The sequence below is a fragment of the Aegilops tauschii genome, chromosome 4 (assembly GCF_002575655.3).
Source record: "Aegilops tauschii subsp. strangulata cultivar AL8/78 chromosome 4, Aet v6.0, whole genome shotgun sequence".
Classification (NCBI taxonomy): Eukaryota; Viridiplantae; Streptophyta; class Magnoliopsida; order Poales; family Poaceae; genus Aegilops; species Aegilops tauschii.
This window is the reverse complement of record NC_053038.3, coordinates 15,845,209-15,872,575: the sequence shown is the minus strand read 5'-3', so window position 1 is coordinate 15,872,575 and position 27,367 is coordinate 15,845,209. Positions and strand designations below refer to the sequence as shown.

Here is a 27,367-nt window from a genome sequence, read left to right as displayed (position 1 = left end):
GCGCGATGGAGGTGACCTGCACTAGCACCTCTTTGGACAGGTTATTCAGAAGATAACCGAGTACCTGCTGATCCTCTCGGAACCAGACGGCGTGGAGTGGATTTGGGATGGTTTCCTTTCCATCCTTGTCCTTGCTGATGACGTACCCGAAGACTCCAGCTCCTCTCAGCTGCGGCGTGATCTGAGTGCGCCATAGGACATAGTTGGTGCAGGTGAGGCGCTCGGTGATTTGGCCGGAGAGGGGAGAGGAGGCGGCGGCGGATGAGGCCATGGCAAGAAGCTACGGTGGAGAGGAGGAAAGCTAGATGGGAAGAGTTAGGCTCTGTATACCATGTGGAGGAACGTCGTGCCCATCCGGGGTGACGGTTGCGTGTTTATATAGCCAGGTCGCGACCTCCTGGTATAGCGTACAGAGTTGGTTCAGATTATAACTTGGAGAAGAAGAGATAAAAGAGGTTACAAAGATAAACGCATATGAGCTAGGATCCTAGTCTATCTTCGGTTGGAATCCTCCTGGCGATAGTTATCTCCAACAACTCTGAACCCGTCACGTAGGATGCTGGCGTGACCGATGTTACGTTCAACATTCCTTACCTGGTATCTAAGTGTGGGGAAAATCCCTTTGTGGTGTTTACACAATTTCAGTAAAAGTATTAATAACTTGTCGTTTTTGCAGCAAGGCACTTCAAGATGGGGTGCAATCTGCACCTTTTAAGATTTATGTTGTTGTAATCAGCGCGTATGCGGGTTTCCAGATAATCATCAGCCTACTCATGAGTGTTCCCTGCTGCCGTGGTTTTACCAATGCTTGCTACAGCTGGTCTTTTGTACGCCTTGCCAAGTGGACGCATCAGGTCTTGTCCCTTTTCACGCGTTCTGACTATCTAAAAGCTGCCTTTCTGTAGAAACATTTGTAATGAAAGTCCTCTAGATTATGTTTTTGATGTCTGACTTTTTTTTATATACTGAAGGAACACAATTATGTTGGAAGAGGCTTGCATGAAAGGCCTCTAGATTATATCAAGTAATCTGGTCTAACCCTGAAGCATAGTTCTGTGATTGTGCTGGCATGTTTGAAGCACATCATCACTAACTTGATTTACTGTGCAGATATGCCGCTTTCTGGCTTGTTATTTTTGCTGCGAAATTTTCATTCACCTATTTCCTCCAGGAAAGTATAGTTTATCTGTTTTAACTCTGCTCTCTGCTTATACCGGCATCAATTTGTATTTGAAAGTTGGCTTTATTATGCAGATCAAACCTCTTGTAAAACCAACAAGACTGATAATCAGTTTCAGAAGCTTACAGTATCAATGGCATGACTTTGTCTCAAAGAGTAAGTATACACACACTTTATCCCATCATAACACTGTCATTTTTAGCATCAATTGATCATAGTAATAGTTCACTTTCTTGGTTGAGAGGGGCGATTTGGCTCCTGAGCTCATCTACACCCGCCATGAACAGTAAAATCAAATAAAATACTTGAAATGTTCAAAATATTCTGATTTTTTTCGCATGATAGATGTTCCAGTGTGAGAGGTCTGTGCCAGGTTTCAGCTCATTTGGACATCTGAGTAGCGCTCAGCAAAAAAGACAAATTTGAGATCTGTGAAAGTGTACTGTTCATGTACTGTTCGGACCGATTTTGTTTTTTTGCCGAGAGCTACTCAGATGTCCAAACGAACTGAAATTTTGCACGGACCTCACGCACTGAAACATCTTCCATACAATTTTTTTGAGTATTTATTTGATTTTACTGTTCATAGAGTGCAGATGAGCCCGGGCTCAGAAATGGATATTCAACTTTCTTTCTTGTTTCTTCTTTGAGAAAACACATGAGCATATTTCGTTTGGTTATATTGATAGAACAAAAATCTTGCTATTTGCAGGCCTAAGAGTAGTGCCTCTAAATCTCTTTGCAAATATTCGTGCCTTCTGGGTTCTGTTGTATATCTGGAAATATTTTTTCTTGAAAAATGTATCTCTCCCCAAACATTAGTGCCCTTAATCTCTTAAGCCTGTTATGTTGCAACTTGCCACCATGTTTTTCCATTGCTATCCCAGTGTGATGCTCTAAGCTGTGCCCTTTGATGTGCAAAACTTGTATGCAATTTCTATCATTCTGAAGTGAGCTTGTAGGCCCAGATTTTAATTTTTGTATTGGTTCTTGGAATGCTTGCAGATAACCATAATGCGATTACAATCCTTGCTTTATGGGCTCCAGTGGCCTCAGTAAGTAACCTTTTTTCCTTATAGCTTTGGTTGACATTATGTACCATTATAGTATTATTTCACATGCATCCCCTCCGACTTATTGAACTGTAGGTATGATATATGATCCATGGCACTACACAATCATTAACAATGGTATTTCAAAATGACAATGTAATAAGGTTCCTTTAGAAGAATTAATTTGACTATCATTTCAGTGTAACTTTGGGTCTTGTTGAAACATTGCACAACTTACTGGAGACACAACTCCAGCTCGCAGGACTCCAAAGAATGACAATAATTTGGTATCAGTTCTAGTGTGTCACGCTTAATAAGCTCAATAGTCTGGTAGAAATGCACATGTACACTTCTTTAGTGACATGATACCACTCGGATAAACTATGTCCTTACTATCCAACAAGAGAAAATACTTGTACAGAGCTTCTATGGATGACAAAGGAGTAAGTAGGCTATATGTAGCAGATGTGCAGAAGGTATTTCCAAGGCATTGGAATTTGTAACACTAAAAGAACACCTAACTAATTATCAGTCAGTTTACTCTCATGGACACATTGTGTACATCGAGCCCATACACTTCCATTCTTCTTGAGTGGCTGACTATGGGCGCTTCCTCAGTGTTTATGTGCAACTCACACACAACTAGGATTAAACCATGTGGGCCTAAACCCAACATTACCAGGTCAAACATGGGTGCTCTTGTGCTGATGTGCTCACTGCATATTGGTTAGCTGATGATATCAGTTGTGGTCATTGCTTTACTTGATCCTGGTCTGTAGAGCATAAAAAAAGGGCAGCCTGGTGCATGTAGCCCCCGCTTGCGTATGCGATGAATTTTGAATTCTGTGCTGTAGACTGAAAGTTCTCTAAAGTCAATAGTTGAACTACCACATAGATGTCAGCTGATGCGCGGTGTAAACATAGCGTCAGACCTGAACAAAAATATGGTTTCCTTGCCAGCAGCCATAGGATAAGTAACATTACAACATATTTCGCCTATCTTTTTTGATGGTAAATTATCTTCTTATATCATTATTTTGGCATGCTGGTTATTAGTACATGGATAGATAACAAACTGATAAATATTGTTTCTGTGGCAAATTATATTATTTGGCTGAATCACCATGCAACCTTGATAATTAAGATCAGACTCATGGGAGGCTAAACGTGCCCTATGCCTATTCCATCAGCTTGCTTGTTCCTTTTATTTCTGTTGGGCTGATTGTGCAGGTAGCTGCTTCTTATGTGCAGTGAATATATGAAATGCATATTTATAAGACGAATATTATTGTGCAGATTTATCTTTTGGACATCCATGTTTTTTACACTATCATGTCTGCTATTGTTGGATTCCTCCTTGGTGCACGTGATCGCCTAGGAGAGGTTAGTCCTTAAACTTTAGTTTTATGCTAATTCTCATGCTGTTATTTTCTCATAAGTTGCTTCTGGAAGATCTATTACTCTTGTTGTTTACAAGGGAAATTTTGTTATTTTTTGTAAGATGATTTTATTGGACTATCACTGTGTAATTAGTAAAAAAGGTAAGATGTGGGAGGAAGACTTCCACCGACTTCTGTTAATATAGAGGATGAGGGGTCGAATCGAAACTGTTGGCTATCCCACCAACTGTGGCGCTAGACAACTGAGCTAAGGAGGCAGCTTATTATGTGTAGTTAGTCAGGGTAAAGTGCACTTCTGTAAGGAAATGCAATCATAAATAGCACATGAACCATTCACATGCAAAATATATTTATATTTTGGTTGGATATGTGTTAACTTTTGGTTGCCCCGCCAGCGTATAGTTCATACTTTGATGTTCTCTTTCCTAGCTCTTCATATATTTATGGCTGATAAAGCGCGGTTTGTTTAATCATCTGTTGATTTATCCTGCCTGGTGGTCCTATTTTTACAGATTAGATCTGTTGAAGCAGTTCACAGGTTCTTTGAGAAGTTCCCTGAAGTATTCATGGATAAACTTCATGTTGCTGTTCCAAAAAGGTTTTAAATGTTTATACAGTTAATTTACACTTCATTTCAATACACTAAAGCTGGTTTTGATGGATCATACAGGAAACAACTGCTATCATCTGGTCAGGTGTGTTTCTTTTTCGCACCAGCATTTCACAACTTGTTCCTTCACAGTTTAGCTTTCTGTATGTGGGTCCCTGATCGCATGTTTAAAAAAAAATATTCTCCAAATTCAATATTTATTTCCTTCTCAAGTTAAGAAGCTTTGTTTTGTAAAGAGCTCATGGTTCAACTTGATATTTACTCTCATATGTTACTAGAAACATGCAGAAATGTACCATTGAAGTACCTTTTACGACAAATACAGTCTAATTTTCTCGTGAAAACTTAATCTATGCACATATTTGTGGTCAAAATTACCAAAAGTGTGTCTGTTAATGGACATGAAAGTGATAAATTTTGGACCAGCGGTATCTTGTTTTGTCGGTTATACTATTAATTTTCTTTTAGCAACTGGCTCCTTAGCTTAAAGCATGAACTTCAGACTTGAAATATTTTCGTTCCTACAAAGTGAATATATTTGTTATGTGTACCTGTGCAAAATAGCCAATTCTCCACAGAAAGTTAAATAGGTAGGCATTCCTCCTCCTGCTGTCTGAATATTTGCTCAGTCCTAATTCTCCTCCATTACACGAGCATCTCTGCTACCTATGCCTTACACCTGTGATGCCCTCTCTGTAGCGTTTTCTAGATATCGTAATTTTTATTTCGCCTTTGGCTTGTCCTGTATGCCTTGCACTGGACTCGTAAATTCCTCATGGTTGTTTAAGCTTTTGTTAGTTATGACAGTTATGGCTAAGTGTTTTGCGTCTGTATTGCTATTGCTCGCTTAAACAAGTACAGTAATACAAACTGTCTTTTTGTGTGCAAATTATAAATAAATATACCATGTTTTCTCTCAGTTATTTGTTTTTAGTTTAAATATGTTGACACTGGAAATCCAAATTTACCAGCAAGCAGAGCTAAACAAGCTTGATGCATCTAGATTCGCTCCTTTCTGGAATGAAATTGTGAAGAATTTGCGGGAAGAGGACTACATTAGTAACACGTAAGCAAATTTCTTTTAAATTTGTGCTATTGTTTTGTTGAAAGCCATAGCTTGATGTTTTGACCCTTTTGCAGTGAACTGGATTTACTCTTGATGCCCAAGAATATAGGCGGTCTTCCAATTGTGCAGTGGCCACTTTTTTTGCTTGCCAGCAAGGTCAAAAGTCAACCAAATTTAACTTCTAATAATATTCCCTTGCATATTTTCCACGTGCCGTCTCTGATTAGTGTCTCTTTAGTGATTAGTTGCCCTTTCATTGCAGGTTTTCTTGGCCAAAGATATTGCAGTTGATTGCACCGACTCACAAGATGAACTCTGGCTAAGGATCTCAAAGGACGAATATATGCAATATGCTGTCGAGGAGTGCTTTCATAGCATCAAGTATATCCTGTCATCTATTCTAGATAAAGAAGGCCATCTCTGGTAATGGTTTTTTAGAACATTATTTATTTGCATCCTGTGTTCTTCAGCAGATTTTTTATGCTGCAAAGTATTTTAATTTTTTAGGGTGCAAAGGATTTTTGATGGTATTCATTTCAGCAAATTGCCTAATGTCATTGCCAAGCTTGTTGCTGTAGCGGGAATACTGGTAAATATTATGATTTAGTTTGAATACATCAATATTGTGGTGTGCTTTTTGGGTGCCTTTTCAGTTACATGTGTGTATCGGTCATATTTACGGCAAGATCACGTTATTCCACTGGAGTCCGAACTTTTCCATTTGCTAGAACTAGATTCTCTTTGGATATATGATTTAGCTTGCTCACTGTCTACTGAGGTAGATATCCCTGGTACTGCGAAAGCTCTGTTGAAACCTCCTAGCATTCCCTTTTCAGTTACATGGCTTATATAGGCCATATTTGCCGGAAGATCACCTTATTCATGGCTGAAATCCAATCTGTACCATTTGCTAGAACTAGATTCTCTTTAGAAATCCTGTATTTTATAGCAAGAGTGCATCTACTCAAGCCAGATGTCGCTGGTACTGTAAAAGCTTTGCTGAAACCTCCTACATTCCCTACACCATTTTGATCTGCCCCTGTGGCTGCCAGTGTTGGATGTATTTTCTTATTATATAAAATATGGTGTCCACGTCCTTTAATTGGCAGTGACAACTCTTATCAACATTTCCAGTTTTGCACTTCCTTGTATAGCCATGACTTAGAACACTAGCATGTCCATTTGGGCCACTTCTGACATGTTGGCTTTGGAGTGAAATGTGATCGAAGTCCCTTATTCAAGCATATGCAGTAAAAACATTCTTTATGTATGCATGAAGAGGCTATTTTCGCATTTGACTCGACGAATGTGAAGGGTAAGGAAGCTAGCCGATCCTAGGAGGATCCGCTTAGGTAGCTGGAATGTAGGGTCCCTGACACGTAAGCTTCGGGAGCTAGTTGATACAACGGTGAGGAGAGGTGTTGATATCCTTTGTGTCAAAGAAACCAAATGGAGGGGGCAGAAGGCGAAGGAGGTGGAGGATACCGGCTTCAAGCTGTGGTACACGGGGATGGCTGCAAACAGTAATGGAGTAGGCATCTTGATCAACAAGAGCCTCAAGCATGGAGTGGCAGACGTCAAGAGGCGCGGGGACCGGATTATCCTCGTCAAGCTGGTAGTTGGGGATTTAGTTCTCAATGTTATCAACGCATAAGTTGGCTACAATGAGAACACCAAGAGTGAGTTCTGGGAAGGCCTGGAGGACATGGTTAGGAGTGTATCTATTGGCGAGAAGCTCTTCATAGGAGGAGACCTCAATGGCCACATTGGTACATCTAACACATGTTTTGAAGGGGTGCATGGGGGCTTTGGCTATGACATCAGGAATCAAGGAGAAGATGTCTTAAGCTTTGCTCTAGTCTACGACATGATCGTAGCTAACACCCTCTTTAAAAAGAGAGAATCACATGTAGTGACTTTTAGTAGTGGTTAACGCTCTAGCCAGATTGATTTCATCCTCTCGTGAAGAGAAGATAGGTGTGCTTGCCTAGGTCGTAAGGTGATACATGGAGAGTGTTGTCCCTCAGCATCTTGTGGTGGCCGACTTTTGCTTTTAGATTCGTGTCCAGTGGGATAAGCGTGCCAAAGTAGCTAGAACGAAGTGGTAGAACCTCAAGGGGGAGGTAGCTCAGGCATTCAAGGAGAGGGTCATTAAGGAGGGCCCTTGGGAGGAAGGAGGTGATGCCGAAAATATGTGGATGAGGATGGTGACTTGCATTCGTAAGGTGGCCTCAAGGGAGTTTGGAATGTCCAGGGGAAGTAGAAGCGAAGCTAAAGATACATGGTGGTGGAGGTGGAACGATGATGCCCGAAAGGCTTATGATGGAGATGAATATTGTTTCAGACGCCTTTACCTGGATAGGAGTGTAGACAACACAAAAGTACAAGGTGGCAAAGAAGGCCTGAAAGCGAGCTATGAGTAAAGCAAGGGATCGGGCATACGAGGACCTCCACCAACGTTTAGACACGAAGGAAGGTGAAAGGGACATCTATAAGATGGCCAAGATCTGAGAGAGGAAGACGAGCAATGTCGACCAAGTCAAATGCATCAAGGACGGAGTAGACCAGCTCCTGGTGAAGGATGAGGAGATTAAGCATAGATGGCGGGAGTACTTCGACAAGTTGTTCAATGGGGAAAATGAGAGCTCTACCATTGAACTGGACGACCCGTTCGATGAGAGGCGTTTTGTGCGGCGAATCCAGGAGTCTGTGGTCAAGGAGGCTTTAAAAAGGATGAAAGGAGGCAAGGCGATGGACCGTGATTGTATCCGCATTGAGGTGTGTATCCCCATTGTATGGCTAACTAAGCTTTTCAACCTCATTTTTCAGGCAAACAAGGTGCCGGAAGAATGGAGACGGAGTATATTAGTATCAATCTTCAAAAACAAGGGGATGTTCAGAGGTGTACTAATTACCGTGGAATTAAGGTGATGAGCCATACAATGAAGCTATGGAAGAGTCATTGAGCACCGCTTAAGAATGACAAGAGTGACCAAAAATCAGTTTGGTTCATGTCTGGGAGGTCGACCATGGAAGCCATTTTCTTGGTACAACAACTTATGGAGATATACAGGGAGCAAAAGAAGGAGATGCATATGGTGTTCATTGACTTGAAGAAGGCCTACGATAAGATACCGTGGAATGTCCTGTGGTGGGCCTTGGAGAAACACAAAGTCCCAACAAATTACATTACCCTCATCAAGGACATGTACGATAATGTTGTGACAAGTGTTCGAACAAGTGATGGCGACACTGATGACTTTCTGATTAAAATAGGACTGCACCAGGGGTTAGCTTCGAGCCCTTCTCTTTTTTGCTTTACGATTAAAATAGGACTGCACCAGGGGTCCGCTATGAACGAGTGGTGTATGCTCTTTGCGGATGATGTGGTGCTAGTTGATTATTGTTGGACGGGGATTAATATGAAGTTAGAGCTATGGAGACAAACCTTGGAAAAGTTTTTAGGCTTAGTAGAACTAAAACAGAGTATATGAGGTGTGGTTTCAGTACTGTTAGCACGGGGAGGAGGTGGTTAACTTTGATGGGCAGGTGGTGCCTCATAAGGACACCTTTCGATGGGGTCAATGCTGCAGAAGGATGGGATATTGGTGAAGATGTGAACCATCGAATCAAAGCCGGATGGATGAACTGGTGCCAAGCTTCTGGTGTTCTCTGTGACAAGAGATTACCAGAAAAGCTAAAAGGAAGGTTCTGTAGGACGGCAATTTGACCCGCAATGTTGAATGATGCTGAGTGTTAGCCGACTAAAAGGTGACATGTTCAACAGTTAGTAACGGAGATGCGCATGTTGAGATGGATGTGTGGCCACACAAGGAAGGACCGGTTTCGGAATGATGATATACGGGATAGAGTTGGGGTAGCACCGATTGAAGAGAAGCTTGTCCAACATTGCCTGAGATGGTTTGGGCATATTCAACGCAGGACTCCAGAAGCTCCAGTACATAGCGGATGGCTAAAGCGTGTTGATAATGTCAAGAGAGGTCAAAGTAGACCGAACTTGAATGGGAGTTCATAGAGAGAGATCTGAAGGACTGGAGTATTACCAAAGAACTAGCAATAGACAGGGCTGCGTGGAAGCTTACTATCCATGTGCCAGAACCATGAGTTGGTTGCGAGATCTTGTGGGTTTCAGCTCTAGCCTACCCTAACTTGTTTGGGACTAAAGGCTTTGTTGCATAAAGAGGCTAGTTATCTACCACCTGTAAGATAAACTGGAGTGTGCTGTCTATTTTCGTTTACACAAGTCCATTACAGTGCTGTTACTATCTAGGACTACACCAACGATGTGAGTTTTTTGGTAGTGTTATCTTATTAGCATTTGGAAGACAACTTTTCTTACACATCTTCTGTGATACAAACATAAGGATCGAGTTACTTGGTAACTGATTCATGAAAAAGAACACATAATGCAGTAATTTTGAGTCTTTGGTTTGTGAGAAAGGCTGTTTGGTTCCAAGAAATAGGTGAAATCATATGTTATAAATCATGGAGCAATGCTGGCCTTTTCTAACCCAAAAAGCCCTAGTTCTTAATCGTTGCCATGCATTAATTATTTATATAAATTTGCTAATGATCTAACTCTTCTCAGCAAGAAACATTACACATCAGTAGTAACTGAAGTGTAATCACTGTAGTTTCTGACCACCACCAATACTTGGCATCGTATCAATCAGCCTGCCCAACTGTACTTCACTTAGTTCACCTCCGCTGGAGGCTTCCCCAACTCGCCTCCTTGTCAGCCTTGATTAGCAACCCAGCTTCATCCATGTTCTTTACCTCGCACCAGGCTGTCCCATTCGCAGATGAGTTTATCTTTGTCTGTCATCGCTGCTGAGTTCCACCACTATCTTAGACAACATGATTATGGCTTTGGATGGAGACTGGAGATGGACTTGCAGCAGCAAAGGAGAGAACACGAGGAGCTTCCAAAAAATGTTTTTGCTGCTGCATCTGCGGTAGTTTGGTTCGGCATGTCATAACACTACCTACTTATTCACTCAAGTTTTAGAAGTTAAAGTGTATTATCTGGTTTTGTTCAAGGGTGTTCAGGACTTCGGAGAAAATAGTCAATTCCGATACAAATCTTTTCCCAAACCGGATCAAACATTTTAACCCCCGCTCCTAAAATACTCTTTGTAGTCTGGTGTTTAGAACAGTTTACTAGTTTATACAACTGTTGAAAATTGAAATGATGTTTTGCAGAAAGAAACGGAATCTGCTGATATGAAGAAGGGGGCAGTTAATGCGATTCAAGATCTATATGAAGTTGTTCATCACGAAGTGCTTTTTGTTGATTTGAGGTCTGCTATCTTGTCTATAATGCTGCTGTGCCATTCATTTCTAATCCCCTTTGCTTATGAATGTTAGTGGTAACATTGACGATTGGAGTCAGATAAATAGACCGAAGGCCGCCTCTTCAGTAATCTCAAGTGGCCAAATGAACCTGGATTGGTATTGTCGTATGATCTTGTTGAGTTGATATTTTCCTGTTAGCTTTGATCTCTTTATAGATATTATTTAAATATATCTTGATATAATGGAATGCAGAAGGACATGATCAAACGATTGCATTCACTTCTGACCATCAAGGAATCAGCTGCAAACGTTCCTAAAAACCTGGAAGCCAGCCGGAGACTGCAGTTCTTCACGAACTCCCTGTTCATGCAAATGCCTCTTGCAAGGCCTGTTTCAGAAATGCTTTCCTTTAGGTGAGGCTTCTTTTGTTCTTTTCTGCTTGTTCCATTGACTGTGGAGCATTTAATATTCTCTCGTAAGCAGTACTGCCACCGCACTTGATTCCACTCTCTGCAGGTTCTAATAACAGTAACAGCTGCAAACTGCTTTTTCCACCTTTTAAACTTCAATATAATTAATTCTGCAAGTTAAGGTTGCCCCATAACATAGCAAGAACGAGCTGATTGTCACTAGAAACTGGTTAAAACCAACTGCCCTTTGATTTTCAGTATTTCCTAATAATATTGTCCGGTAGGATGTTTAGTTGAAAACAAGCCAAGAATAATGATACACTGAGATACTATGTGTTGCACATGTTGCTACAAAGCTTACAGTGGGGAGAAAGTGCTGCCATGGCCCATTCTCCCATAAGTAATTTAACAAGAATCTAGAATTAGCTGATGTTAATCAGACGCTGACCAAAACTGTCCTTTGTTTTGGAAAACTGAGAGCACATGCAGTGGTTATCAGTTTTCTACTGCTCCTATTCATGTGTAAAGCAACAGGTAAGCCGACCCTAGCTTTGGGTAGAGCTCCAACTGATAAATATAAGTATCCTGTTATGAGATTAGGTTTTATGTGCGTGTTGTGAGTTTGTTTTTCGTTTGCCCCACGTCCTCAAGCTCTTGTATACAGAACTTGCCTTTGTACTAAATAAGAAGATGCCTTTTTTTGCGCAAAAAAAGAATTAAGATAAGATACTATTATAAGTGATATATGCTTGAGGTCTATATAATGTACTGGCACATACTATTTGGAATTAAGCAAAAGCAACCAATAAAGTCATTCTCATCTGTAATCTCCTGTTTTCTTGTCCAAGTCATTCTTATCTGTAGCACCTTGTCCTTTTCTCCCCTAAAGTTACCGCCACACAGCTGTCCTCTACAGCCCCCTCCGCAAATACGGTGCACTTATTTCAAAAGTTTGACAAAAAATGTATCTACCATGCCACTAAATTTGAAAGGTATTCTTTATAAGAAACTAAAAGAGAAACAAATTCTGACTGCAAGGAAATAAAGAAAAAACTAAAGTGAGATTTTGTTTCCTTTTCTGTTTTTCCTAATGTTTGCCATATTACAGATCATTTTTTTCGGATGCTTGATTGTTTGTTTTCAAATCTTTCATGACCATCTGCACCTTATTTTGGCATGAAAGCACCTGAGGGGCAGGAGGAGTATATGTTCTAGGTCGTTTTATTAGTATATCCACTAATGTGTACAAGGATAAGCAAAGTATTATCTCAGTTAGTGGATATTAAGTTCATACTGGTTTGACTTTGGCATATCAGATGTCATACTGGATGACATATCAGAAATATGTAGTTTTGTTAAAAAAACACCAGTGTATGATTCCACATTCTTGTTCATATCATGCCTTTGTAGTACAAATAGTATATAGAATTAACAATACTGTGTATAACAAGTGTATGATTCCATATTCTTGGTGGTTTGAATAAGTAATACATAATGTATAACTCATTAGATCTTTACTGTAGCATAACAAAGTACATTATATATGCTTTTTACCCAAATTATGTATTACTTTATTATATTTGTTAAGTTGTACATGTCTAATTTCCTTGTAAACATTAAATAAATCCTAGTGGTTGATAGAGCTAATGTGTTAACAACTATCCATCCAAAAGTTTCTGCCGAGGTTTCTTTTAGAATCTATTGATGAGTGATGACCATAGTTTTAAATGGTGGGCTATAGCGTTTTTAGCAGGGTCCTGCTAAACAGCATCTTATGTACAATTTAGTGGTTTTGGTACACATCCGAATATCCTACAGTTACTGCGATACTCGGCCGTAGAAAGGCTCTTGTTACATATTTGTCCATGTATTGGTATAATACCCAGTCTGCAACTCTGTAACATGAACATATTCCTTGATGTGTAGTAGGCAGCGTATTTGACAGTACTAGAACTAAATCATTTGTATTTTTGTATTTGAAACTATACCATTCGAGTATATAATTCTCAACTTTAGTTTGCTGAAACTACGAGTTGAGAATTATATGCTCGAGTGGTATAGTTTCCAGACCAAGTGAGGGTACGAACTTCAGTTCTCCTTTCCCCCCCCATTCAGTTGCACTTGCTGCTCTGACATTGCCATCTTCTTTTGTAGCGTATTTACTCCATATTACTCTGAGACTGTGCTTTATAGCATCGCCGAACTCCAAAAGAAAAATGAAGATGGTATATCTACACTGTTTTATCTTCAGAAGATTTATCCAGGTTTGTTCTTTCTTTCCCTCGTGAAATTTGGTGACACTTATGTAAAAGGTGGTTTCCTCGCTCAAACCATGTTCCTTCTAAGAGATCTGTTTCTATATTCGAGTAGATCGGATGCCCCACTTGTTTTTACCAATCGGTTTACAGCTTGAATATTGATAAACACCTATGGACCATAGCCTCCTGTTTGAGGAGTGTTAATATCTAAACATGGACAACTCGACCTAGCGTATACTGTCATCAATACCAATGCTATACAACTGAGCTTATTTCATTCCCGTCTTAATTGTTGAGAATGCATTTTTCTTTGTTACCATGGGAATTCCTTGTCCAAACCTTATGCGGTTAACTTCTGTATACAGATGAATGGAAGAACTTCCTTACTCGCATCAACAGGGATGAAAATGCAGCAGACACTGAACTTTTTAGCAGTGCGAATGACATATTAGAACTTCGGCTATGGGCATCTTACCGTGGGCAAACATTAGCGCGAACAGGTTTGCTATCTTTTGGATTTACATGTTGATTCTTCCCCGTGTGCATTCCTTTTCTAAATACTCTTCCTATGCATGGATCTATATTCTGTAACTATGTTTTCTCTGTAGTTCGTGGGATGATGTACTACAGGAAGGTCCTTTGCAAAGTTATTTGGAGAGAATGCATTCTGAAGGTATGTCTGCTAGCTTCCTTTTCAGACATAAATTCTTTACTTAACTGAATGCATGTAACATCCTTTTCTGATGTTTTTCTTGTCCAGACCTCGAATCTGCATTTGATATGGCTGGTCTGGCTGACACACATTTTGAGTACTCCCCTGAAGCACGCGCACAGGCTGATTTAAAATTTACGTATGTGGTTACCTGCCAAATATATGGAGTGCAGAAAGGAGAAGGGAAACCAGAAGCTGCAGATATAGCCCTTCTGATGCAAAGGTGCTCTTTATATTTCATGCTAAATAAGCGATGCTTCTCCTTTTTGAATCAGTGAAGGAGCTGATTAGCTCTTTCTTTTTGTGCGTATTATATTGTGCTACACCAGTACACCATCTCTGATTTTTCTTTGTTTTTCAGAAATGAAGCTCTCAGAATTGCTTACATCGATGTTTTTGAGAGCGTTAAGAATGGAAAGCCTAGCACTGAGTATTACTCAAAGCTTGTTAAAGCTGACATCCATGGAAAGGACAAGGTAGTTTAGTTTTGGATGTCTTTCCTCCTGGCTAAAGGTTGATTGCTCTTACCGATTTTCTTAAGGGGCTGTTCAATAGCAGTTGGCTTGGGTTTCAGCCGTTGTTTTCCCTGCTCACGCCTTTAATTTCTACGATGTTAGTTCTTTTAAATTGTTTTGGTACATTAAGTAAAATCTTTGTGCATAAAACTGTGGGGTAGACCGTGACAGTAAGTACATTGATTCTTCATACTGATACTATTATCGCAGTTCTCATATCCTTACTTGATGACCATACACCTGTTTATACAAGCAGCACTAAATCTTCAACTGTAAACTTCAATATTGTGTTTTGTTATATATATGAGCAATGTGTTCACTCTACCAAACTAAACTTCCCGTTGCAGGAAATTTATTCGGTTAAATTGCCCGGCAATCCAAAGCTTGGGGAGGGTAAACCCGAAAATCAAAACCATGCTGTAAATATTCACTCGCGGAAATGCCGTACAAACCATTGATATGAATCAGGTATCCAGCTATCTTCACGCTCCTTGAGTTATTCACTGTCATTTTTTTTAGGGAAATACTTCATGGCTACTGGCTAGCTTTATTTCGAATCAAATAGAGATACATCATCCATTTCGGAGCCAAAGCAGAAAAAAGGGATGAATCCTGGCTAAGCTTGCCAAACTCCCGACTAATGTCGAAGCAATCATCAATGATCGACACTGCCACAGAGGGGGGATTCAAGCTCACTTGTGCGATCAGTGAGGTCCGAACAATCTGAATGCACCAGCAGATGTTCAATGCCCATTACGTGAGCTAGTGACAGTATGCGTTTCAGTGTCATTGCCTCTGCGGTATGCGCATCCGCTATGGGCCCTGTGAAGAAATTCTCCGCCACAACAAAATCGCCAGCATCATCTTGTATCATCGGACCACAAGAACCTGTACTATCATCATATGACAGCAAGGCATCGACATTTAGCTTGAACAATTAAAAGAGTTGTTTTGTCGGAATTGCTGACAGTGCTTCCGGCCTGACAGTAATTCAGAGGCAATGTCTGAATCGAGAGCGCCGATCATTCAGGCAATTATACCGCTTCATTATTAACCTGCTGCCTTCTCTCTCACAACTTATACCAGCATCCCACAGCGATAAGGACGGCCATAGAAACATGCTCCATATACATACCGTTAACATCAACGCCACTAATAAGTTAATCCAAAATAGCAGACCCCACCCTATCAATAATCATTGCCTTTTTGATCCTGTCTTTGGGACCCCACCTCCAAATATTCCTCACCCGGCGTCTCCCAGACAGAGCATGCTGAATATCTTCTCTTCCTCCTTGCAAATCAGGAAGATAGGAGAGGTTACTGTTCAAGACCGCCTATCAATACGCATTGCCTTCATGATCCTGTCTTAATTAGTGTCATTTTAATCCAAATTCTGCACATTTAAATATTCTAGGACATTCAGTTTCTTGTTTTGCAAGGGAATAGTAAGTTTTCTATCAACTCATATAGGGTTTTACAGTAATAGAGGCAGCTATCTAGTACTTTCTGTTAAAAAATGTATTTATTTGCTGCACCTTCTTCACTTTTTCCCATGTACATTTTTTCTTGTGTGTTCATTTCTTATACATTTGGTAGTTCTGTATTCTGTGAATAGTTTCTATTCACTCTGCTATGTATATTGTCTCTGTTCGAGGATTTGACTAATGATCCATTGCAAGACTGTATCAACTGTTTTGTTTATCATTGCTGAGTTGTTTTTTCAATTGAAGGATAACTATTTCGAGGAGGCACTCAAAATGAGAAATCTGCTTGAGGAATTCTCTCAAAATCATGGCAAGTTCAGGCCTTCAATTCTTGGTGTTAGAGAACATGTCTTCACCGGAAGGTGATATTTCAGTATACTTTGGTTGTTTATTTTCTTTCTGGTTTGCTCCATTGGTAAACCCAGTCAAAATAACATTTTCTCTTTTGTAGTGTTTCCTCCCTCGCTTCGTTTATGTCAAATCAAGAAACTAGTTTTGTGACATTAGGACAGCGTGTTCTTTCTAATCCACTGAAGTAAGTGCATTTACATAATAATTTTCTAATCGACTGAAGTATCTTAGAATTACATCTTGTTAACATCTTTTTCTTTTTGCAGAGTGAGAATGCATTATGGTCACCCAGACGTGTTTGATAGAATATTTCATATTACGAGGGGTGGCATAAGTAAGGCGTCCCGTATCATCAATATCAGCGAGGATATATTTGCAGGAGATCAAATACCCTTTTTTTGCTTTGTCTCTTGGTGTTTGTGTATCATTCTTTACTTTTCTAGTATTAATTTGTTCTGTGGTTGCCTATTATTTTCTGAGTTAAGAACATGATGGTACACAGCTCACCATCTTTATATAGTTCATTGGAAACTATATCTGTTTCTCATCTCAGAAGCTGAGCAGTATATATTAGGTTATGTTTGAAGTGAGTCTTTGCATTATCTTGCCCTTCCTTTCTGTTACTCGTGCTAGCTAATAATATTTTAAATCTTGTTGTGATTTGTCTTTAGATCCCAACTGGTTACCATTCTGTGTTGCTCTTTATAAGGGAAAGAAATTCTTCACTTCGGAGTCAACTATACACATTTTTTTTATGTTTTACTCATTTTGATATTATATACTGTTTGCTGATCTGTAAAAGTGGAAAGCATACGAAATATCTCACAATTTTCATGTTTGTTTAACAAAACACTAACAGTATTTTTGCTGTTATTCATGGAAAGGAATTTTGATGAAATTAACAAGTTAATAATGATATGTTGCAATGCCATTTTGTAATCTAGATATTATATGCAACCGTATTCTCAAGAAACAAGTAGATGCCTCGCACACATCTGTGAACACCATATTTTAGTCTTGTGTTTTTTCTCATGTTTTAGCTGGACGGTATCTCTTCCATATACAATCAGTATGTCAATTGTTTATGGTATCTGATTCCATATATGCGTGAAAGTTATCTTTGTTTCTGCTATAGCATTTATCATTACGCTAGTTAGCTGATAATATATTACACTCGTGGAGTTGTATCTTCTTACTGGTGCACCATCTTTCAATTGCAGGGTTTAACTCTACTCTGCGTCAAGGGAACATAACTCACCATGAGTATATCCAGGTCTTGTTTTCCTTCAATTTGTAATTGTTTTACTGTACCTGCTGATCAGGTGTTTCAGTCAACGGAAACCTTAAGCTTTCTTTGTTTGTTGACTATGAATCTTTCTAAACAAGTAATATTTTATTAGTTCACTCCTCGCATCTATACTCCTTTATGGGACAAAACTGTACTACAGAACTCAGCAAGGATAGACTTAATAACACCCCGCAATTTTTTTTGATAGACTTAATAACAGAACTGAATGTCTGAATCTACTGCATGTCTTGTACAAAACTTTAGAGGGAGGCTATGTGACTACATTGCAGTTTCTGCTAAATTAGAGCATATATGAACTCTTGATCGAAGTCATTCAGTCGTCTGAGGTGGATTACTTCCATTTGGTCATTACTAGCTAACTTTCCGGTGTGTTAAGGGGAAGTAAGCAACACAAGTGTTCCATTATTTTGAATTTCTGATGGATGCCATTTTTTCTTCATCTTAATATTCTAAATATGTTTGGCCTTGAGTGATTCCACTTTTGAGCTGCCAGCTTTAAACCTTGCTTACTTTATGTTACTCAGAGAGCAATATAGTTTGCCTCTACCACTTAATTATACTTACCAGCAAATTTATAGTTAAATGAATGAAATGCTTAAAAAAAATACTGATGCCCTCAGTGTGATTCTCTCTTCCCACACATTGATCTCCACTCTTATCCGACTGTAGCATATAACTTTGGGCTCTACTACTGCCTTGTGAACATTGTATGGATGTTTGACATATTCTGTAGGTTGGTAAAGGAAGAGATGTTGGGCTTAATCAGATCGCACTATTTGAAGGAAAAGTTGCGGGAGGAAACGGCGAACAAGTTCTTAGCAGCAATATATACAGACTTGGGCAGCTTTTTGATTTTTTCAGGATGTTATCCTTCTATGTGACTACTGTTGGGTTTTACTTCTGTACTATGGTAATTCTATATCTGATACGATATGTTATGTTTTTTCTGGCAGCTGTGTTTTCTACTATCCTGTTCGTAAATATAAAATGTCCTAGAATGCGTGCAGTCAAACATTTCTAACCTCGACTCATAAATATGAAAAAGTAGTTTGGTCATGTGAAACTCATACTATTTAGATTTTTGAAGATAAGTGTTGTCATAATATTGCAGTTCTATCAAGTCTCACTAGAATATTCGTATGAAAACTGATGATCAAAGTTGCATGTTGGTGACTGTGAAGGCCCAAAAGGTCATCTATTTATGAACAGAGTATATTGCATGGATCTTTTTTTCCTGAGAAAACGCAAAGACTTTGCGTTTCTTTTCATTGAAAAGGGGTGGAAAAGGTTGTATGGAAAACGCAAAGACTTTCTATGGCAATTACTATTGTTCTGTTAACCGTTTTGTGTTCTCTGTTTCCAAATGCTCACTATGATCCCATAATATTTTTGTTACTTTCTGTGAATCTACTATGTATTATCATTCGAACGAATCTTTTTATGTTCAAATATTATTCTTAGTTTAAATTCCCAACTAATACATTTTCTTGTGCAAGCTCATGTTTTGTGCATTTACCTGTATCTGTGGGATTTGTATTATTGCAAGTCACATTGATAAAACTAATTATACAAATTGAAGATGCTGCCTGTTGACCTTGAGAATTCCGCTGTTGTATCCCTTTTCTTTTGTCCTTAAGAGTTACTGATATTTAATTGTTTATTTATTTTTGCAGCTAACTGTACTGACAGTGTACATATTTCTCTATGGTAAAACTTATCTGGTAAGATTCAATATCCATTGTTCTCCTTCTTTGCAGTAAGATCTCTGCGAGAATCTCAGACAGGTGGTTTTTTATCATGTCAATCTACTTGCATGTAAATGTCAAACCTACTTGTTTCCTGCGCCTTTGTCATGCTTATCTATGCCTCTAGTTACTGCTGTTCCAGTCATATAGGCCGCACATATTGCTTGAATTATGTCTCGGCTATTCTTTCTCTCCACTACTTTTCATGCAACATAGTTGGGTGACAGCATAAGCACTTTTTGTTGGCTCATGCGGCTGCCAGTACATGTTACTTTTGGGACAAAGTTCACACAAAGTTATAGTGAATGCAAACTTTCTCAAGCTTTGCATGGCATTTAAATACTACCTGTTTTCAAAAGAAACTTCTTCATTTGTTATTATAATGGTATGTAACAGTTTATGTGTCAAAAATACCTTTGCATCTGTAGATTCTTCAGTTTTTTCTTTGTCACATTTTGGATTTTTTTCTGACGCATTTTTTGTTGTATTGTAGGCTTTATCTGGTGTTGGAGAATCAATTCAAAATAGGGCGGATATACAGGGAAATGAAGCATTGAGCGTGGCTCTGAACACCCAGTTTCTTTTCCAGATTGGTGTGTTCACTGCAATTCCTATGATTCTAGGTTTCATCCTGGAAGGTGTCCTGACGGTATTTCTCTTCCCTTGCAGACTTCTGGGTTTATTATCATATCTCTATTTATGGTTGGTTTATTACTGTCTCTACTCTGAAAAGAATATTGAGTTTAAATTAAGTTATGTTCCTTCTTATTCCAATATAGTTCTAATTTATTCGTTTTTTAGATGAGCTTATCTTTCTGGTGTGTTATGTGGAACCTTGGCCCTATTTATTAGCTTGGTTCATGAATGGCCACTACTTTGTAAATATTTCCCTAGAGAACAGCCGGTTATGAATCCTTACATGTGAATGTGTGGATGCAGGCTTTTGTTAGCTTCATTACTATGCAGTTCCAACTATGTTCTGTATTTTTCACGTTCTCTCTTGGAACAAGGACTCACTATTTTGGTCGCACAATACTGCATGGAGGTGCAAAGGTAGGGCTTTCTGGAAGTCATGCTCGTCTTCTTAATCTCACACACTACATTTTTCTGTTGTTGAGAATTTCGCACTATACTGATCTTGTTTTTCTTATTTATTACCAGTATAGAGCAACTGGTAGGGGTTTTGTGGTACGGCATATTAAGTTTGCTGAGAATTACCGTCTTTATTCCCGAAGCCATTTTGTGAAAGGGTATGTTGTCATGTGATGTTACTTTCATGATTGTATGTGCAATTTCAGTAATATCCAAGCCAACAACTCTCGTTCCATTTTGTAGGCTGGAGGTTGCACTTCTGTTGGTTATCTTTCTAGCTTATGGTTTTAACAACAGTCACTAGTAGAAAAATGGGCTTTTACCCCGGTTGGTAAGGGCCTTTTGTCCCGGTTTTTGAACCGAGACTAAAGGGTCGTTACTAAAGCCCTAACCCTTTAGTCCCGGTTCTTACACGAACCGGGACAGAAGGTCCTCCACGTGGCCGCTGCTGCCAGCCCAGGCAGGGGGGCCTTTGGTCCCGGTTGGTGACACCAACCGGGACCAATAGGCATCCACGCGTCAGCATTTCAGGGGCTGGGGTTTTTGTTTTTTTGAAGGGGGGGGGGGGGGGGGTTGGGGGGTTTTGGGGGGTTAATTTAGGTGTTTCATATATTGTGTTAGCTAGCTAATTAATAGAGAGAAGTGTCCTCTCTTATCTCTGTGCTTGGTCGATGCTACGTACTATATACGTATGGAGAGGACTAGACACGCTAGCTAGTAAGCAAATGAAGGAAACAGAAGATCGTCATGAACATATGCATACAGAGAGAAGTGATATCGACCACCTCTCCTTCTCCGAGAGATTGGTCGAACAACAAGTTCTTGTATATCTATCTGACACTACCGGCTACATATATACAATAATTATCTCTTACAATATAATCTCCTAATTAAATTGTAAGAACACAGGGTCCACGTAGTATTCTCCGTTTTCAGCGATCACGTGGTCAAGGAAAAATGCCGCCAATTCCTCTTGAATTGCTCGCATACGATCTGGTGCTAGGAGTTCATCACGCATCCGAAAGATCTAATTTGAAGAAGGGGGTCAATACATACATATATATATATATATATATATATATATATATATATATATATATATATATATATATATATATATATATATATATATATATATGAATAAATGAAACTCGACACAAATGATGGTAATAAAATAAAATTGTGAATATTATTGCTTGAGCCACTACTTTAATCAGGACTTCTTTCCCTCCCGCCGATAAAAGCTTCTCCATCTAGCCCTTCACCTTTTCCCAAACTCTATCTCTAAGATATTTGAACGTGCTGATCTTGGACTGTCCCACATCCGTGGGCATGCCCAACTAGCGCTCATTCAGTGAGTCATTATGAACACTTAAAATATTTTTGGAATGAAGGATCACCCTGCTCGCCTTCAGTAGCAGCGGTTTAGGGTTCAAATGGCTCTCGCGTGCGCTGGCTCTGGCGACGCCCTGCTCGCCTCGGCGGCGCCGCGCCGCCGCCGCTGCCGCCCTCGCCCCTGGCCTCGCCCGCGGCCGGCCCGCCGGCACCCCCCTCGCCCGTTTCCCCGCCGTCGCCTCCGGCTGTCCCTCCGCGCGAGTCTTGGGCTGACCTCGCCGAGGCGGCCGATGTTGCTGCGGGCCGCCCCATCGCCTACCGCAACCGCATCCCGCCCCGTGCCCCGGTCCGGCCACCTCCATCCGTCCCAGCCGGCGGCCCGACTCCCAGGGGTGGGAGTTCGGCCTCCCGCGGGACCGGTCGGCGCCACCGGCGGCCATCGGGCGCGGTGCCGTCTCCTGGGTCGAAAAAAGGGGACGCCTTGGGGTCTCGGGCCTCTCCCCGGCGGCGTCGTGCTGGCGACTGGGGCGTCGCCGGCCGCGCTGACCGTGGTGCAGCGCTCGCCTCCTGGCGGTACCCCGCGCTGGCGGCGTCCGCCTCTGCTCCGGCCGGCCCGTCGCCGGCGGCGGCGCTCGCGCTCTCGGGCATCCTTGTCCGGCGAGCTCCCTTCCGTCCGTTCATCTCCGCCTTCGGTGCCGCTCCCTCCCAATCTCCGGCCGGCCGGTGTGCCGTGCCCTGGCCGCGCCGTCCCCTTCCTGCCCCGGCGGCGACCTCCGCGGCGGCGCCTAGGGAAACCCTCGTGCCCCGGTTGGTTGCCCCGGGCAGGTCGTTTCGGGCCGCTCTGCTTATGGGCCTCCCTGGGGCCCATCCTGTTGGACCTACCCTCGGGCTGTCGGCCGATGGGCCCCCAGGCGGGAGGTGGGCCGCTGACCGACGCGTGGGCCGGCCGCCCAGCCCCGCCGCGCGTGGTGTGGCCCAGCTGCGCCCCCTGGCGCGGTCTGGCCCGTCCCGGTGCTTGATTTGGCCCCCTGTAGGGTTTCCCCGAGCCTCCCGTGCCCCGACCCTCGCTTCCCATCCTGCTGCCTCGCAGGCCGCCTCCCTCGTCCCCTCCGGCCGCCGCGCCCCCTCGCCCCCGCCTCCGCCGCCGGCCATGACCCGGGAGTGGGGCGACGCCGAATCCCGCCCGAAGCGGCGCGCGGATGACCGCCGCGACCCTCCGCGCTCCTCCCCCGACGGCCTCCGGCGGGAGGCTGACCTCCGGAGCCAGCTCACCTCCCGCCCGGCTCGCCGATCCCCTGCCCGCGACTCCCGTGACCCCCGCCGCTCCCCTCCCCGCCAATCCCGCCGCTCCCCGACGCGGGATGACCGCCGCTCCCACTCGCCTGCCCGCCGGGATCCGCCTCGGGAGGACTCTCGGGACCGGGGCAACTCGCCTGCGCGGCGTTCCCCTGCCCGAGGCCGGTCTCTGACCCGGCGCTCGCCGGCCCGCGATGGCCGTGGCTACCGCCGGCCCTCTCCTCTGCGTCAAGCTCCTTCCGCTTCCGAGTCCACCGCCCCTGAGAACCGGCGTTACCAGCCCCCGCGCGCCCAAGCCGCTTTTCCGCCCTCTAACGACGGCAACGGGAACCGTGGGCGCCCGGGCGCTAAGAAGAAGAAGAAGGGGCCGCCTCGCCCTCCTCCTGCCCCCTCCTCCGCCGCCGTGGTGACTCCGGCCTCGGGTGCCGTCGCCACCTCCGTGGGTCCGCCGTGCTTCAACTGCGGCTTGTCAGGCCACTTCCAGGTGGCTTGCCCCAACCCACCGACCTGCTACCTCTGCAAGGAGGCCGGGCACCCCGCGGTTCTCTGTCCGGAGCGCCCGGTCACGGAGGAGATCATGATGTACGGCCACGGCATCGAGGACATGGGCTTCTTCCATATTGAGGTGCCGGAGCTCCCGCCTCCCTCCCCCTCGCTCCTGGCCCTTGTGACGGTCGTGGGGGAGGGCGTCGCCACTCCGGAGCTGATCGAGACCGAGCTCAACCACCTCTGTCGGTGCAAGCGGGATTGGCAGGTGACCTCCACCGCGCCCAACGCCTTCTCGGTGATCTTCCCCGACGCCATGAGCATGGGCTTCTGCACCCGCAGCGACAACATCACCTTGGCCCTCAACGGGATTGTGGTGAATATCTCCGAGCCGAGGTGGGATCCCAAGGCCGTGGCAGTCCTGGACACGGCCTGGCTCCTCATCGCCGGCCTCCCAGACGTGGCCCGGTCAGAGCGGGTCATTCGCAGTATGTCCAAGATCCTGGGCAAGGTGGTGGTGGTCGACGAGCTCTCTCTACGCAAGGAGGAGGAGGTCCGGGTCAAGGTGAAATGCCTGGACGCCTCCAAGCTCCATACCATGCTTCGGGTCTTCTTCAACGACGACGGTCACGACCTCACCATCTGCCCCGAGCCGCCGAACCACATCGGCCGCCCCCGCCTCTCCGCTGACAGCCTCCAGGGGGGCGGGCCCGCGGATGCCGATGGGTCCCACCACCGGCGCCCCCGCCACTCCCGCTTCGACGACAACAAGGAGGACGACAACATCTCTGAGCGCTCCCGCTCCCCGTCTCGTGAGCCCGCCAACCCCCCCTCGGGCCGCGGCGGCTCCGGGCAAGGCCGCACCCGAGTGTCCGCCACGGACCTCGCGATGGCCCTCCAGCTGGCCGCACCCCCAGTGGCGCCCTCTCCCCTGCCTCGGAGTCGGTCAGTGACATCTCGAGTGTTGGTCTGCTCGTCGTGCCCCCCTCGTCGCCCCGCTCTCCTTCTGCCGACTCCGCTCGCCGCTCCTCTCCATCGGGCCCGGAACCACCGTCCCCCCGGCCCCGACCTCCCCGGCCCTCACGGGTGGTGACGGTGGTACCCCACCCCTCGGAGAGCCCTCTCCGGTGCCCCCGCCCGCGGGGGATGCATCTGGCGACACCCTGGAGCTCGTCGCCCCGCTCCCCCCGCTGGTGGTCCCCGACGCCCACCCCACCTCCCCTGCCTCCCCGGCTTTGGCGGTGGCCGTGGTCGTCACCACTCCGGTCTCCACGATCCCTCCCCCGACGGTGGCGTACACCAGGCGGCCCCGCTCCTCCTCGACGCCGGTGACTGCGTCTCGCCGCAGCGCCCGCCTCGATGCGGCTCGCCCGGTCGATGCCTCGGTTCCGTCCATCGCCGAGCGTGCTGAGATCCGGGCGGCTGCCCGGAACCTCGAGTCAGGTGTGTATTCCGCCCTTCCCAGTTCTTCCTGTTGTCCCTTTTCCACGCTTGAGGCCGTTCCTCTTAGACACCTTGCCAAGGTGGCCACGGACTCGGCCATCATTTTCAGGGGGGAAGTGGGTCCCCCCTTAGAGCAGATCGCGGCCATTAGGGCTCGCGAGATTCTTGATGGCAAGCTGGCTGAGACCCGGGCTCGCCTGCGTAGGACCCCTGAGGAGCAGATTGCCCGTACCGCTGATCATGCCCCTACGGTGGGCGACGAGGCCATTCGTGGGCACACTCGGTCCCGCACTGCTGCTCTCCGCGCCCAAAGCGCATCTCGTGTTCTGGGGTCAAGCAGCCCCCCGATGGGGGCTTAGATGCGGGCCCTTTTTTGGAACATCCGCGGCTTCGGCCATGATGGCCGACGCCGCCAACTCGTCGATTACGTGCGTGACGAACACATTGACATCATCGCCATTCAGGAAACCTTGCGCACGGATTTTTCTCTTCCGGAGCTGGAGCGTCTTAGCCCCCACCTATTCGCCTGGCATTGGCTCCCTTCTAGTGGGACCACGGGGCACTCGGGAGGCATCCTTTTAGGTGTGAAGGATGCCACCTTTGAGGTTGGCGGGATGGACCGGGGCGAGTTCTTCGTTAGCATGGAGCTCTTCGAGAGGGCGCTCAACTTCAAATGGGAGGTTGTCATTGTCTATGGGCCGGCGGACCACCGCCGCTCCCCGACCTTCCTTGATGAGCTCCAACGGAAGGTCTCCGCCTCCACCTTCCCGGTGGTTGTTGGAGGGGACTTCAACCTCATCCGCTCTCCCGATGATAATAAGAATAATGACCGAATCAACCTCCCCAGGATGCAGATGTTCAACGACTGCATCGCGGATCTCGGCCTCCGCGAGCTTGAGCGGACGGGTGCCAGGTTTACCTGGACTAACCGCCAAGCCGACCCGACGCGGTCCGTCTTGGACCGCGTCCTAGTCTCCCCGGAATGGGAACTTAGATGCCCCTTGGCCTCGCTTCGTGCGATTACCCGGATTGGGTCGGACCACGTCCCTCTCCTTCTCTCCACCGCCGATGAACGTCCTCCCACCCCGCCTCGCTTCAGGTTCGAGCTCTTCTGGCTCAACCAAGCGGGCTTCAGGGAGGCGGTCGCGGCCAAGTGGACCTCTGCGCGCTCCTCTCCCCACCGATCCATGTCGGCGGTGGACTCCTGGCAGTTCTGTGCCAAGCTCGGCCGCCAATTCATGAAAGGGTGGGGAGCTAACCTTGGCAGGGACCTCCGCGAACGAAAAAAGTCCTCCTTGAAGCCATCCAGGCCTTGGATTACCGCGCGGACACCTCCGGGATCTCCCGGATGAGTGGATGGTGCGATATGATCTCGAGGATCAGCTCGCTACCATCTACATGGATGAAGAAGCTTACTGGAGGCTCCGCGGTACCCAGCGTTGGGTGCTGCGGGGCGATGCTAATACGGCATATATCCAGGCGATCGCGAATGGGCGACGACGTCGGAACTCCATCCACTGTTTGTGGGATGGTGACTCCCAGCTCGTCCGCCCCTCGGACATCCGGACACATGTAGATGGCTTCTATAAAGCCCTATTCTCCCCCACCCCTCGAGGTTGGATCGCTCTGGCACCCGACACCTGGTCAGGCGCCCAGCTTGTGTCTGTTGCGGACAATGCCGCCTTAGTTGCCCCGTTCTCCGAGGAGGAAGTCCTCGCGGCGATTAAGGGCATGAACGCCTCCTCGGCGCCGGGGCCGGATGGACTGCCAGTCTCCTTTTTTAAAGCATTCTGGCAGACCATCAAACCTGAGATCATGGCTCTCTTTGACGAGTTTTTCTTAGGGACCATGGATCTTGGGCGCCTGAACTATGGGGTAGTCACTCTTATCCCCAAAGTTCCGGGTGGGACGGACATCCGCCAATTCCGACCCATCACTGTGATCAATGTGATTTTTCGGATCCTGGCCAAAGGGTACGCCAATAGGGTGACCCGGCTCGCTGACTCGATCACCCACCCCAATCAGTCGGCTTTCATTTAGGGCCGGTTTATCCTGGATGGGGTGTTGGTCTTCCACGAGGTCCTTCACGAAGTCCGCTCCAAGCACCAACGGGCGGTATTCCTGAAGCTTGATTTCCATAAAGCCTATGACACTGTGCACTGGCCCTTCCTTCGGGAAGTTTTACTCCGTAAGGGCTTTGATGACCGTTGGGTGACCAGAGTTATGCAGCTTGTCTCCTGCGGTCGGACCGCTATTAATATTAACGGTGAGATCGGCCCCTTCTTCCCCACACTCTGTGGGGTCCGC

The 27,367-nt window shown here is 44.9% G+C and overlaps 1 pseudogene; it reads left to right on the top strand.

Moving 5' to 3' along the window:
* The window catches only part of LOC109741980 (callose synthase 9-like), a 35,246-nt pseudogene extending 8,834 nt beyond the window's left edge, over positions 1 to 26,412 (top strand).
* The last annotated feature ends 955 nt before the right edge of the window (positions 26,413 to 27,367 follow it).